General features: G+C 41.3%; 1 long non-coding RNA gene across 1 annotated transcript; it reads left to right on the top strand.

Moving 5' to 3' along the window:
* The first annotated feature begins 584 nt into the window (after positions 1-584).
* LOC147912138 (uncharacterized) lies at positions 585-15,936 on the top strand. Its single transcript, XR_015550196.1, has 3 exons — positions 585-1,018; positions 14,467-14,561; positions 14,767-15,936. It is a non-coding gene; the product is annotated as an uncharacterized LOC147912138 (long non-coding RNA).
* The last annotated feature ends 386 nt before the right edge of the window (positions 15,937-16,322 follow it).

Raw genomic sequence — 16,322 nt, 5'->3', positions numbered from 1 at the left:
AATTTTAAAAAAAAAGAAACGAGGGAAATAAAGCTTAAATATTTAAATATGCGATTGATTGAATGGAAGAGACAGACCATCTCATGGACTGACAGGCATATTACCGAACAATCATGATAAGGTCTCAAGGAAGGTGAGGACAGGCAGCCAGAGAGGCCTTTGAAGAGAATCCCCCCGCGTGAGTGCCCACCCCCAGGCTTTCTCTTCGGAGGTCTAGGCTCCTCGCTGGCTTCGTCCCGCCCCAACCCCGCCCCCGGATACCGGCCCCGCCCTCCGCCCGCAGCCCCGCCCACTTACTTGCTTCCAACCTCAACCACCTCCGCTCGGCATGTTTCTGCCCCTACCCCGCCACACAGTCGACCCCACGGCCATCCGCACCCTCACGTGGAGGACTACAATTTCTCTGCCTGAAATGGTCGGACGTGATTGGCAGTCCGAGCCCCGGAGTCCCGCCCTTTACGGCTTGAGGCAGGAAGCGGAAGTGGCGTCACCAGTTCACGTGGTCTTTTTGTCCGTTGACTCCGCGCGTCTTGGAGCGGTCACGTCGGTCCCCTCGGGGTGACCGCGTCCCTGGTGAGGCCCGCGTGCAGGGAGCGCCCTGGGGGGGCAGGAGGGCGGTAAAGGACAGGTGTGGCCGGGACCCCGAGGGGCCTCCTTAGAGAGGCCGGGCCCCTCCGCTCGCGTCCGCCCGGCCGCTGTCCCCGCGCGGAGCCGGGGCGGGAAGGGCGCGTGTGCGGGGCGTTTTCATCCCCTGGGCTCCCCTGTTGAGAAGCCTCCGAAGTAACCTCGGGACTTTTCTCCAGAAGGAGAAGAATTTCCGCTGCTCGAGTCGCGTTGCTCAGGCCCCGCGCGCTCCGGTTCTCACGGCCCTGGCGACCCCGTCGTGTTCCCGTGAGTCCGGGGGAAAGTTGGCTCAGGGGCCTCTTCTGCTTTTCCTGTGCAAACGAATGTGTCGTCTGAGAATTTGTCTTTGTCTTTGCGAGTTGTTTATTTTTGGACATTACCTAAAGGTGGAAAGGTAAGATAGTTTCTTAGGTGTCAAGGCTGAGCGCATTTGTGTATATAATTATAAGCATCTGTTGACCACAAGTCTTTCATCTAAAGAAAAGAAAGATAGCTGTTTCGTCGTCTGACCTTCTAGGCCCGTACATCCCCACAGAGCTTTTAAACAGGGGCCTCCAGGAGAAAAAGATGGAGACTTTATGACATCAGTTCTAGAATAATTCAGTTTGCCATTAACAGGATATTTGGACTAAGTGTGTTCTTTTCCCCACATTTTTCTTTTGTAAAATCTTAAACCTACAGAAAATGTGAACATCCTGTACCATGAGTGTTCACTGTAGTAGACTCACTCATTTTTAGCATTTTGCATGTTTGCTCTCTCCATAGGTAAATACGTTTTATGGTGACTAGTTGAAAGTAAGTTAAAATAAATTGCAAACATGATGCTTGACCTTTAAATACTTGTAATTCGTCTCCGAAAGATAAGGATATTATTCCTATTAAAACCACAATGCTATTATTTCACCCAAGAAGGTGAAAAAGAATACTGCCATCAAATATCCACTCAGTAAAAATTAAAGTTCTCCACATTGTTCCGAAATATGTCTTTGGGTCTAGGACTTAGTTAAGGTTTATATATGGCCGTTGTTTATGTCTTTTAATCTTTAACCTAGGTCAGTTGCTGTTGTTTGTACATTGTATTGACTCTTTGAAGAATCATACACAATCTTTTAGAAAGTTGCACATTTTATGTTTCTGGTTTTATTTTCATGGTGTGTTTAAATGTTTTCTCCATTTCTTGTATTTTCTGTCAACTGGTAATTGGGTCCAGAGCAGAGGTTGGCAAGCTTTTTGTCTGAAAGGTCCAAATAGTAAGTACTTGATGCTTTGCAGGCCATAAGGTGTCCAAATTACTCAGCTCTGCCTTTGTCGTGGACAAGCAGCCATAGACCTAAGTAAACAAATGGGCATAGCTGTGTTCCAACAAAGCTTTATTTATACAAACAGGCGTGTGACCAAAGTGCCAACTCCTGGTGTAGAGGCTTCAAAAGATCTTGTCAAAATATTTTGTAGGTGATGTGTACATGAAATTGCATTCCACAGGGAAGACAGAAATTTATGCCATCCCTCGGTTGGTGACGCCCACTTTGATTATTTGCTTATGGTAGTGATCAGCAGAGCACTCTTTTTTTTTTGTTTCTTTTTTTTTTTTTTTTTTTGTGAGGAAGATCAGCCCTGAGCTAACATTCATGCCACTCCTCTTCTTTTTGCTGAGGAAGACTGGCCCTGGGCTAACATCCCTGCCTATCTTCCTCCATTTTATATGGGACGCCGCCACAGCATGGCGTGACAAGCGGTGCATTGGTGCACGCCCGGGATCCGAACCTGCGAACCCTGGGTCACCGCAGCAGAGTGCGCACGCTTAACTGCTTACGCCACCGGGCCGGACCCAAGAGCACTCTGTTTTTAAAGGTAGACTCTTCCTTGTGAATAAAAAAGTCATATGTGGGGTGATATTTTGATACTCAGAATATCTTGTTCCACAGCAACCTTTGTAACAGTTACCTCAGCATCTGTTAATTACCTGCGTGAATAAACTTCTGCATATGTTGTCTCACATTTGTGGGGGTGTATTTTCAGGGTAAGCTGCTCAGGTTGTTTTTCTAGGTCAGAGGGCAAATATACGTTTACTTTTGCTGAATATTATAAATTTCCTTCTACAGATCTTGTGCCATTTGGTATTTTCTGAATGAGCTTTTTAAAAACATGACTAAAAACAAGGAGAGACATAAGGAAAAAATTTGTTTTAACTTCAAGGCACTTGTTTTTAAATAGAATGTTCTGACCACTTTCATCCTGAGTAAAAATATTCAAATATTTTTGGAGAAGTGCAGTGTTTTGGTTTATATAATATTCTGTGCAGACATTTTATATGAGTCTTACTTGATTTTTAGGTTGTAATTCTATTTTTGTGTTCCTTTTAGTTGTGCACACTATACTGTAACATCCTTGTGGGGAATGGCAGTTCAATCCACAAGTGGTCGTTGAATTCCTTTAATTCAATACAGAACTAGGATCTGTACCAGGGACAGAGAAACAGTGACCATCCAAGTGGACAGAGGACTGCCACATGGGGCTTCCAGTCTGTTTGGGAATACAGATATTAAACGAATACTGGCAAGTTTGAGATATGGACATCAGAATGGCTTAATATGCAGTGGTAATATGTATCAGGAGGGATTCATCTTTAAGTTGTGAAGCAAAGCCTGACTAGGATTGACCTAGTCAGGTTGTCAAGCTGTTGTGAGGATTTGTAGAGTGGGTGAGGAAATTTCAGGTGACGGGAACTTGAGCAAAATACAGCATAGTTGAGACCTTGGTGTATTTCTTTAACTCAGGAAAGAGGGTTGGCAGAAGCACAATGGACAGAGTGATGGGAGGTAGAGTGGAGAGCACGGACAGGACCAGGGGGAAGAAGTGCTCTGTACAGTATTCTAAGGCCGTGGAAACTTCTGAGATGTTTTAGCATGTGAGTGATTTCTATTGATTATAACTTAAATAGACCCCCCAACTCCTGCTTTGGGAATGGACTTTAGGAAAGATGAGAGTGAAAGCATGGAGTCAAGGAAAGAATCTAATGAGGAGTAAGTTTTAAAACATAATCATGGAACCTAGATGTGGATGATTGTTATGAAGAAGAAAGTGAAATGATTTGAGGGCCGGCCCCGTGGCTTGGCGGTTAAGTGCGTGCACTCCGCTGCTGGCGGCCCGGGTTTGGATCCCGGGCGTGCACCGATGCACGGCTTCTTGGGCCATGCTGAGGCCACGTCCCACATACAGCAACTAGAAGGATGTGCAACTATTACATACAACTGTCTACTGGAGCTTTGGGGGAAGAAAGATAAATAAAATTATAAAAAAAAAAATGAAATGATTTGAGAGTTTTGTAGAAGGTAAAAGTGAAAGAATCCAGGCATTTCCTTCATCTATTCCTTTGCTAGAGGCTATGCCCCCACTTAATGTTTTAATGTTTGGTTAGTGCTTAGTGAAAAAATTCAACCCATGGCTGTTGTTAGGAAACTTGTAAACTGTCGGAGGAGGCAAACATCTGTCCAAGAAAATAAATGTATTGTTACAAATTGGTTAGGGTGCTGGAGCTAAAGTAGAAGATGGTATTATTTTCTTTCTTTATATGGGAGTAGATGAATGAAAGAGAGTTCATAAATATTTAAGTGATAAAAAGACAAGGTATAGGAGTTAGCCATGTCGGAAGGGACGGGAGTAGGAGATGGGGAGAGTGTTCTGTATTTGGTTGATTACATTTCTAGGGTGAGAGAGGGGAGAGCATCAAGGGTTACTCCCAGATTTGACAGTAGATACCTTTTGTTTGCTTGGGAAAAGTGCTGAGGGAGGATTCTAATCTTCAGTGTGTACCTGATGGAAAAATAAGTGATTCTGTTCAAGAAGTGATTCTTTTGATGTTAATCAAAAGAATGTAAGAGAAAGTATGGATATGTTTTAATTTTGTGAATAGCAAATTCATTCAAGGAATTAATCAGAATCAGTAATTCACTTGTGTTATTATCAATCTTAGCAAATGTTTATGTTAATAAACATATGATGGTTTTGTAGTCCACCTTGAGATTCCTTCTCCTACCCAGATTAGGCCTTTGATTCCCTGAGAGAACGTCCAGAGTAACCAGTCCTGTTGACTTTTTATAAACACTGACGCATTTAAGGGGCTAGAATCATTCTGCAGGTAAAGGACCAGAAAACTCCCCTGACAGTGCAGGTTGCCAGAAAGCACTGAAGGCTCCATGTGGCTTGGTAATATCCATGTTACCCTCTGTTTGCCACTTGGGTGTCCCAGTGAGCTAACTGTGCCATAGCGAAACAGTTGATGAGGGTTGTGAAGATAAATTTACTGATGATGTGCAGATACTGTGGTTCTGTGAATGTCTTTCCTGTTGGCAGGAAGTGGTGTGAAGGATCTGTGTTGTCTGTTGATCACCAATCCCTGGTGAGCCTTCACTGAGCCAGGCTCTGTGCCACTCTTTGTCTTGGCAAACATTGGCATCCAAAACAGACGTAATGCTACCAGTGATGCAAAGAAACCTCTCCAAAAGAAGCTGATCCTGATGTCAGACAACAGTGTCAAAAAGCAGTAGTACAGCTACAGAGATCATTATGATGAAAGATTCTGTTTCTCTAAAAATATAAAGATTTAAATGTATATCCACTCAATAATGTTGTTTCAAATATATAAAGCTTTGCTTAACAGAAGTAGAAGAAGAAATAGACAAGTCCAAAATTCTAGCTAAACAACATCGACAATATTTAAGTAAAGCAGAGCCTAGGGTATTTATAGGATAGGAATTATGACCCGTTGAAGCAGAGCACATAGCCAAGCTCCCCATTTGATAGGTAGGAACCACGAAAATAAGTCCATGACGAATTGAGAGATGTCCAGGGCATGGAGCAAAGTGATCGTACAATTGTAAAGTGTAATTATGTGAAACTTCTTCAATAATAGTCATAGGAGTGTTCATGTCTTTGATGAACTGGGCCACGTGGCACATGTTGTTAATGGACATACACCAGGAAGTTACTGCAGTTTTGCAAACACCTCCATGGTCAGCCAGTAGTAAGTCAAGGGCTAAACAGTTGTTAAGAATCATTTTAGTTAGTGAGCCTTGAGCTTAATTCGAGAGGCCAAGGATCATTTGCTGGTTGGCCTCTGTATGTTTTCCCTGCTGTCCCAGTCCTACTTTGGGATGGGCAGTGCCTTACATCCCAAGCATTGTATCTTGAATAGGTGTAATGACTATTATATCTTAAATGTAATGAATAGGTCTTGCTGGTGATGATGGAGAGATGGTTTAGGAAGGCCAGGGGTATCTTCAATGAGAATAGACAATCTACAGTAATGGGGAAGCTGGTGATTGAGAGCTGGCCTATGGGAAAGGGGATTGCAAAATAGATGGAGTATTGGGGGGGTGAAGTGGAGGTGTCAGTTCTACGGAACAACCTGATAGCCTGGTCTCTGGAGTGATGTATAAGGGAGGGTGACGGTAAATGGACTATGTGATATGATTCAAGAGGTGAGGGTGGAATATCTGTAGATGGTATGGCACACGGGACTGTGTGTACCTGGTACCATCCCTGAGTGTAGACTTGAAATGTTACCATTATGGAGAAATATTTCCCCAATTAGTAATAGCCTGAAAGGAGTGAGAGGAATACATGATGAGGGACAGATGGGCATTGGCTGTGAAGTTGATAGTCCAATATTTGTCATTGCCAATATGGACATTGGCTGGGTAGATATGTATGGCTGGCTTGGTAAAGAGAGTGGTCCTGGCAAGTCCAACAGGCTCCTGTGTTTAAAGCACTAGCCATGGTCTCAGCAAGCTGGATATAGAGGTTGGTGGTGTTGCTGTGGCAGTAGGGAAGAGCAGGAGTGGGAGGGGATGAGTTTAGGGCTGTTGTGGTGTGATGTGGAACAGAAGTACTGGGATACATATTCTCTAGTGCTAGAGAGAGAGTGGGTGTTAGTGGAGGCCTCATGGTAGTGTGTGGTGGGGGCCAGCAGAGGCTTCTGTACTTTTTAGGAGTGCGCAGTGGGATGAGACTTCCTCTAGGGAGCTATGTAGGCAAGATAAGATAATAATGGTGGAGATAAGATAATAATGGTGGTGGGCACCTTTGTTTTAAGAGAGTTACAAAGGCATTACACTTAAAACCAAAGCGGTTGGATGTGAGTTATGATGGAGTCACAGTTACGAGGGGAAAACTGGTTTTGCAGATGTTTTTGAGCAAGGCAGGGTCAGAAGGCAAATAAGCAGTAATATATGGAAAGTCAGTCATGTCACTTGGGTCCCATTCTTTGAGGCAGTGCTCCACGGTAAAGTTGGTCACTGAGGGGCTGCAGGGTTGTAGTTTCATGTGGATGGCGTGGATCCTTGTGGTGGTCCCAGGGAATTGAGGAGTGGCATTGGAGATGACATCTGAGATGCTGTCATCTCCAGCACTGAGCTCTTGGGCTAGGGTGATAATAGCCTTCCCAAGTCAGTGTACGTTCAGGTTGTTAGGGGTTCCTGACTTTAGGATCTCTAAGATTCAAATGTCCCTGGGCAATCTGGGGTACCTGCTGGCATTGTTGAGCATGATAACTGGACTGCAGATGTCAGTGAGATCTTGTGGGTTATCCAGCGTGCATCTGGAAAGGCCTGGCCTGCTTGTGCCTGCTTCCTGAGCCTGACCACAGAGCTGCTTCACTGGAAGCACGTTGAAAAGCCAGTGTAAGTGAGGTGGCGTGAAAGTTTAAAAGAAATCCATAATTTTGCTGAGTTAGGTCATGATGGGAGCCTGGCTGCAAATTAAGGCCATGTCTCTTGGGGCAACCTGGGTACATGTCAGTAAGTGTGAACTCAGAGCCACCTCAGCTAAAATGTATTCATGTTTACTAACTTGACCTTGTGAGTGGTCTGTATGAAGGCTGTCCAGGCCAGCCATTTGGCATGTGCTCTTTGTCTTAGGATGAGGTTCTGCTGTGCTCGCCAAGGTGGCAGCCTAGCCACATGCAGTCGCAAGTGTGTCTGTGGAAACTTAGGAGAGGCTCGATACATTTTCAATTTTGAAAGATCCACTTTTTATGGCAGCCCATTTGGTTTTCCAGGGGGTTATAGTAATCCTTGGGTCAAAATTTTTTAGCCTGAGGCGCTCGGACTATCCCAAGCACCCAGATCAAACATAACTAGCCCACATAAGGGCCAGCAGCTGCATTTGATAAATTTGTTTTGTCATTTTTTGCCTTTCTCCCAGAGAGCTGTTCCATTACAAGGGGAAAGTTGGGCAGTCATGGCTGTGGAAGCTTTCTATCTCCATATCCATAGGAGTGTGGCCCAGCTGTCTGTGTATAGTATGGGGACTCCACAGAAAGCGTAAGAATTTCTTCCCTGGTCATTTTTTTATATAGTTGGCATTCACTAGTGGAGTTAGTTGTCTCCTCTTGTAGTGTCCACGGTCTTCCTGGTGTTGTTCCTGAGGCTGTTATTTCTGTTTCCTGCAAGGGATCAAGGGGGCATTGGGATTTATTAACCAGCCTTTACATCCTGAGAAGACTGGCAGAGCTTTTGGAGCAGGGAAATCGGAGGTACGCTCTGCCCTGTGGTCCCAAAACAGAGCTGTCAGGGTCCCTCAAGGCTTCCTATTGTTGCTGGATCGTAGGATGTTATCTTCCCCTGATCAGGTAGCCAACCCTTTGGGAGAGCAGAATGATTGAAAAATGTAAGTGGAAGGGGGAACTGGGTGAGTACAGGTAGATATGGAAATAGTCTCGGTGAACATGGAATCCTTTTCAGGTTCCCTTGAAAATAATGGGAGACATGGCAGCTTGTGAAAGTTGGTATGGGGTCTTTTAAGACCCCCCAGTCTAGAATTTAATAGGATCAAGGCCAGAGACAGGATAGAGAGCCATTTAAAAGGGGACTGTCTGTGGATGTTAACTAGACTTATTGTGGTGATAATTTTGCAGTATATATCAATATCGAATCATTACGTTGTATGCCTGAAGCTAATATAATGTTATATATCAATTATACTTCAATAAAAAAACAAAATAAGGGGCTGGCCAGGTCATGTAGTGGTTATGTTTGCACGCTCCGCTTCGGCAGTCCGGGGTTTGTGGGTTCGGATCCCAGGCGTGGACCTACGCGCTGCTCATCAAGCCTTGTTGTGGCAACGTCTCATATACAAAATAGAGGAAGATGGGCACAGATGTTAGCTCAGGGCCAATCTTCCTCACCAAAAAAAAAAAAAAAAAAGACCAAATAAAAAAAAATTAAATACTAAAAATAAGAAATGAAATCTTTAAAAAAAATGGGGGACAATGTCATCTGGGTTTTTCTCTTTAATTATTGCCCTTCATCCTTTCACTTTCCTGGAAATCAGATATGTTCCTGGCATTTGGATGATAAATTTTGTACTATGAGAAAAGCCACAGACAAATATGTTTTGGCTGAAAAACAAAGGGGCCGTTTCCCCCCACGGTATCATTGTACCGGGCATGGGACTGCTTGTGTGAAGACTTCTTGGTCCATGAGAGAAATCAGTTCCTTAGCAGGCTGAGCACTTACATTTGAGTCATCAGGGTATAGATGGCATTTAATGCTCTTACATTAGGTGATTTCACTGGAGCATTGACAAGCCTGGGAAACCTCTATCTTTAGCAGTTGGGGTCATGGGAGGAAGTAGCAAATATATCGAGAAGTAGTGGCCCATGAAATAGGAATGGAATTAAGATTGGTGTCCATGAATCCAAGGCAAGGAGCAATGACTGATCAACTGTACCAAATGCTGAGTGGGTGAGAAATGAGGATGGGATTTGTCCTTGACAGTCATCAACGACCTTTTCAAAACCTGACTGTGTGGAGCAGGGTGTGCCAAGGTCGCCTTAGAATAGATTCCTGAGAAAAGGGGTGGATAGGCATTGCAGACAATAAAGGAAGGTGCTCCTCTTTGATGTGATAGTCTATACTTTAATATTCCAGCTTTTCATTGTCCATTAGTCTTCTGTTGTTGCTGTAACAAATTACCTCAGTGTAATGGCATAAAACAACAATAATTTGCTATCTTACAGTTTTGGAGGTCAGAACTCCTAAAAGGATCTCACTGAGCTAAAATCAAGTTGTCGGTAGGACTTATTCAGGCAGAAGTGACTCTGTTTACTTGCTTTTTCCAGCTTCTAGATGGCTTTTGTCTCATTTTTCTTCCATCTTCAAAGCCAGCAACGTCAAAGTCAACTCCTTCTCATGCTGCCATATCTTTGATTCCACTGGTTGGCTTCCTTCTACTTTTAAGGACCCTTGACATTTCACTGGGCCCAGCTGCATAGTCCAGAGTAATCTCCCTATTTTAAGGTCAGCTGTTGCACAACCTTAATTTCCCTTTGCCTCCTGACCTCACATATTGTTTTAAGGGTCCCTGAGATTTGTCCTCACTGGGTATGGTAAGACACACAGATATGAAACTGAGTGTCAAGAAGGAAGAAGTTTATCATACTCAATACTTCTCTGGAAACAGGAGTCACAGCAAGCCATGCAGTGGGGTCTACCTGGAGAAGCAGTGGGGCTGGTCAGGAGGCAGTGTGAGCAAGGGGGGAAATGCAGCCAAGAGCCTATTTTGTGGTTTCCATGGGGAAGGAATAGGTGAGGCAGGGTAAGCCGGTTTAAGATTTGCTAGTTTGAATAATTTCCGCAGGGTCTTCGGAACAGGAGCTGTCCCTGGATGGTACATGACCCTGAGTTGATTAATGCGGGTTGATAGTTGCCCAGAGTTTGAGAGCCCCATAAAGGAGGGGGTTGAGGTATAGGCTCTGGATGGTTTGCATATGACAGGGGTTTTCTTTTTCTTTTTTTTAATTTTCTGCTTTATTGTTTTAATCTTTCACGTTTAATTTCTTTTAATTTTATTTATTTATTTTTTTACCCCCAAAGCCCCATAGATAGTTGTATGTCATAGTTGCACATCCTTCTAGTTGCTGTATGTGGGACGTGGCCTCAGCATGGCCCGAGAAGCGGTGCGTCGGTGTGCCCCAGGATCCAAACCCGGGCCGCCAGCAGCAGAGCGCGCGCACTTAACCGCTAAGCCACGGGGCGGCCCTGACAGGGGTTTTCTTGAGTGAATTTTCTTAACTATCTCTAGGACTTTGTTAATCCTGGGAGGGGCAGTCCCTCCAGGGTCAGGAAGGCCTCCAAGATGTCAAACCATCAGAATAAAGAAAACTGAAGATGTGGTTAATACACACATTCACATTTTCCAGAAATCAGAAAACGGATATCTTTGAAGATGATTATCGTGCCTACCACACATCATTCATATTTGTTGTATTATTTTTTAATATTTTATTTTGTACTTTTCTGTTTTTAGTTATTGTTATTGTGAATACCTCTATCTTTGCTATGTAAACCAAGCAATCCAAAGCCAGCATACACAACCACCTCTTTCGTCTGACTCTCATACACCAAGTCAGTATTTCCCCTGCCCTAAATCAACACAAGATCAGGTACCAGACAACTGTGGACCTCCTTTTGCCCCAAAGAATGCCAGAATTATTCCAAGTAGCCAATCCTAGCTGTTTACTCTGCCTTGCCTTTCCTTTCCTGTGGACACCCCAGTCAAGTGTGACCTGTGCTTTCCCCTCAGTTCTGTCTCCTGACGGGTTCTTGTGCTCCCACATTTAGCCCTGCATGGCTTCCCGTGACCCTTCTCTTGGGATTGTAAGTAATAAAGTTTTCTTCTAATGGCACTAATCTATTCACATCTTCACTCAGTCACTTTTATAAATTAAGATCCAGGCACAAACCCTCCATTTCTTCATTTTTCTTCCTGGGTTTTACTGCTTATGTCCGTACACCATAACAGGTATTACCTTCCTTGGGTGATTTTTAAACTGTTTATGAAAGCTCTCATTATTGATTTATGCCTTTGTAATTTGATTCATTCCCTTTGTACATGTTCAACCTTATTAGTTAATTACAATATTTTCCTGAAGTGGTTGTGAAATGATGTCTCATTGTAGGTTTAATTTGGCGTACCATAATGACTGATGGCGTGAACACGTTTACAAGTACTTTGGCTATTTGGAGAAATACCTGGTCATGTCTTTTGCTGGTATTTCTAAAAATGGGTCTTTTTAAAAATAATTTTTAAGGCTTTTGTAAGACAATGTGAAACTCATCATTTGTGAGTTACTTGATTGCAATAGTTTCCACTTTACGTGTCTTCAGTGTTATGTTTCCTTAAGGAAAATGATTTCTTAATTTGGGCATAGCCAGATTTATTCAACCTTTCCTTTATGTTGTTTTAGAAATTTTTTTTTCCATGGACATTGTAAATATGTTCTAATACCTTGCCTTACAAAATTGTTTTAGTTTTTGTTGCAAATGTATGTCCTTAATCCATCTGGGATTGACTTTTCTGTGTGGGATCAATATATGTTTGGTTTAATTTTTCCTCCAATGGACATAAAATTTTCCCAATATCCTGTATTGAGAAGCTCAACTTTCCCTGCTGATATGCAGTGTCGGATCAGCCATTGAAAAAATTCCATATTTATTTGGGTATGTTTCAAGGCTTGATGTTGTTTTCCTTTGGTCACTTGGCCTAATGTTTGTATAATTACCAATTGTCCTTGTTGTATTGATTCTACCATATTTCTTAATGCCTGATAGAGCTCCTTCCTATGCCATTGTTCTTGAGGAGTGTCCTTCCTGTTGCCTTCTTTTTAAAATTTTGAACTTAATTCAGACATAGAGAAAAAGTTGGTAGACTAGTAAAAAGGACTCCAGTATGCCTCTACCCAGATTCCCTATTTTTTAATATTTTGTTACTTTTCCTTGCTCATTCTTTCTGTGTCTCCTTCTCCCAGTGTCTGTGATTTTTTTTCCTGAATCGTTTGAGGGTAAGTTGCATACTTCATGCCTTTTTACCACTTAATATTTTCAGTATATGTTTCCCAAGAACAAGAGTATTATCTGTTCTGTAGTCCACATTCCTATTTCATCAGCTGTCCCATGTCCTTTATTGTAAAGTGTCCCCTTTAGTCCAAGGTCATGTACTGCTTTTAGTGATCCTGTTTCTTTAATCAATTTCAAGCATTTCCTTACTCTTTCTTTGTCTTTTATGATATGGACAATTTTTATGAATACACCCATTTCCTTTAGAGAGCTTCTGTCCCTTAGAGTTTCTTTGAAGTTACTTCACAGTTAGATTCAGGTTTTGAATTTGGGGTTGAATATGAAAAAAGACATGTATATTTCAAAGGTGTCACTACAGAGAGGCCTGTGATTTCATTTTTCTCATCATGGGTGATGTTAATTTTGATCACTTGGTGTAAAGTGGTGCAAATGTCCGGTGTTTGCACTGTGCAGTTCCTGTTTTTCTTTTGTGATCAGTAACTTGTGGGGAGATCGGTATATATTTTGCATCAGTGTATGAGGCTCCTCTAATAATAGTAGGTCTGCTTTTTATTAGACATTTGCTGAAACTCCAAATAAACCATTTTAAGGGAATGGTGTGTTTTCTGTTTTGGACTTTCCAATCCATGAACAGAATATTTTCTCCCCACACATTTAAGTCTTCCTCAACGGCGTTTTCTCTAAAAAGATTCCGCACATTTTGATTAGAGTATTCTTAAGCATTTTATAATTTTCTTACTTGTAAATGTTATACTTTTTAAATTTAATTGTTCTGATTGTCGATATATAAAATGCATTAGATCTATGTATATTGAATTTTGTCTAGCAGTCTTGCTAAACTTTCTTAAAAATATTAATTTTTAAAATATTATTTTGAATTTTTTGCATAGGCAGTCATATCTTCTATAATTAATGCCTTTTTTTTTTTTCCATTTCAATCCTCAGGTCGTTTACATGTTTTTCTTGCTTTACTGACCAAACAAGACCTCCTGTACCATAATGACTAGAAGTAGTAAAAGTAGCATCCCTGGCTTCCTCCTAATGCTAATGTGCTATGCTTTCTATCTTTACCATTCACTGTATTGTTTTTGTAGATTTTACAAAGTTAAGGCTTTATCTTACTTTTAATAGTTTGAGAGTTGGCTTTCTCATAAATGCTCTGCGAATGTATGAAATACTTTCCCCTGATTCCTCTGAGATGATCCTATTTGTTCACAGATCTTGTTCAAATACCTAGAACTGTATCTGCCTGTGATAGATACCTAATATTTGAGTGAATCGGTAAATAAAAGAATTTAAAAAAGTAAATGTGGTGAGTTAATTGATATCATATGTTATAGCAACCTTGTAATTGTAGAAAAACTGAACATGGACAAAATGAATGATCTTTTTTTATACCTGAATTTATTCTATGTACTGATATATTAGAGAAGGTTTTTACAAATATATTGAGTAACTTTGGCATTTCATTTTGTTTCTTTACTCTATTCTTTCTGGGTTTTTGTATAAAGATAGGAGTATCTCTGCCTTTTCTAAACTCTTAAACAATTTCTGTACTAGGAGAATTGTTGCTCTTATGTAGGTCAAAATTCACTGGCAGAATCATCTGAATCTGGATTAGTTGTTGCCATTTTTACTAGTTTTGTTTTCATATTTTGGAATAATTTAAAGCAAGGATTAAATTATTTTTTATGTTTGTAGGACTGCTAAGTTTTCCAATTTCATTGTAAGTCCATTGAGCAAGTTATGTTTTATAGGCATTTTTCTATTTTCAAATTTATAGTTTCTTATGTTTTTAGTATTTGTGGCTTTTGTAATTATATATCTTTTGTATCCCCTTTTTCATTCCTGCTATCATTTCCTTGTGACTCTTCATTTTTCTTATATTAATTCTGCCAGAATTTATTCAGTTTTGTTTATTCATTTCAAAGAAAATTGTTTTGATTAATCTACTGTATATCTGGTTTGTGTTCTATATTGCTAGGCTCAGGTGCCATAACAAAATACCATAGACTGAGTGGCTTAATCAACACAAATTTATTTTTTGGAGGCTGAATTCCAAGATCTGATGCCAGCAAGGTATGTTCCTAGTGAGAGCTCTCTTCTGGCTTGTAGATGACTGCCTTCTCTCTGTCTTCACATGGCGGAGAGAAAGTCAGCAACCTCTCTGGTGTTGGGACCAGGGAACCAGGCAAAGAAAGGGTTACTGAGGATCTGATCAACAACTAGGATGGTCTCTGAAATGTTTTTCTGACAAGAAGAAACTCTGTGTTCTGTTTTGCAGAACTTGCTGTCCTCATTTTGCAGATGTGCTGTCTTGCAGAGAAATTCACACATTTGCAGCAAGACCCCGGTGAACTGGTCCAGCACCAGTCATCCTCAGGTTACCTTAACTCATTTGCATCCTAAATTCTCCTCCTCTGGGAGGGTCCAAATGGCCATTTTTTAGATCATACAATGTTGTGTAATAACATGTATGCATGCTACACACACGCACCTTAAATGAAAACAGTTGTTACACAGTTGTTACAAATAAACCTGGTATCTTCTGCTCCCTTGTGTATCACCTCTCCAGCAGCAGTGAGCTGGGAGAGACACTGCTTTGGGAGTTCTCCCTAGTGTTCTCCATTGCTTGGACCAGCAATAAAACTTTTTTTCACCTACTTCTGCCTTGGTTGTGCTTTCTGGCTCTTCACACACTAAGAGATGAACCCAGTGATTTTGGCTGCAGTGTCTCTTCTTATCAGGGCACTAATACCCTCTTGGGGGTCCCACCATCATGACCTCCTCTAAACCTTATTACCTCTCAAGGCTCCATCTCCAGAAACCATCAGCTTGGGGATTAGGGCTTCCAGAGATGACATGAATCTTGGGGGGACACGCTGCAATGTATTGAATGTTCTATTTTGTTAATTTCTATTCTTTATTTTTACTTTCGTTCTACTTTTGTTGTATTTACGTCAGGCACCACATAACAGCATTTTCGTCAATGACAAAGCACATATATGACATATGTGGCCACACATACATGCAGGTGGTCCCATAGGGTTAGTACCATATAGCCTAGCTGTGTAGTAGGCTATACCATCTAGGTTTGTGTAAGTAGACTCTGTAATGATCACACAAGGGTGAAATCGCCTAATGATGCATGTCTCAGAATGTATCCCCATCATTAAGACATGCATGACTGTACTTTGTTATTACTGTAGAATGTTTGTTCCTCTGCACTATCTAGTCCAGAGAGTGGTGTATTAAAATATTCCACTGTAATGGTGGCTTTGGTAATTCTCCTTTCGTTTGGTCCATTTTTGTTTGCTGTATTTTGAAGGCTGTGTTATTAAGTGTATACCATTTTAAAATTGTTGTAGTTCTTTGGTGACTTGAACCTTTCAAAACGTATCTGTAACTTTTTATGTATAAGAATGCACATTCCAGTAAAATCTATTTTGTCAGATTTTTATGTAGCTGTATCATATTGTTTTCCTTTTATTTCTCAGTCTTAGTGTATCAGTTTTTAGATGTCTCTTTATAAACATCATAGAGGTGAAACTTTTAAAATCTGGATTTTAGTAAATGTTGCATGTTGAAATAAAATTAAGCATCCAGAGAGGTTGTGAAAATAGGACAGTGTGTTCATGTATATCCTTCACTGAGCTACCTGTAGGGTTAACATCTTAGGTAACCATAGTACAATTATTGAAGCCCAGAAATTAACATTGATAAAATTCTATTAACTAATCGACACACCTCACTCAAATTTCACATTTTGTCATGCTTGTCCTTCATGTGGGCTAGGATTCAATTCAGATTCTTAGATTGCATGAATCTTGATATTTATGA

This window comes from Ceratotherium simum, chromosome 39 (genome assembly GCF_057802395.1).
Source record: "Ceratotherium simum simum isolate JZ-2026a chromosome 39, ASM5780239v1, whole genome shotgun sequence".
Classification (NCBI taxonomy): Eukaryota; Metazoa; Chordata; class Mammalia; order Perissodactyla; family Rhinocerotidae; genus Ceratotherium; species Ceratotherium simum.
This window is presented reverse-complemented; position numbering and strand designations above follow the sequence as displayed.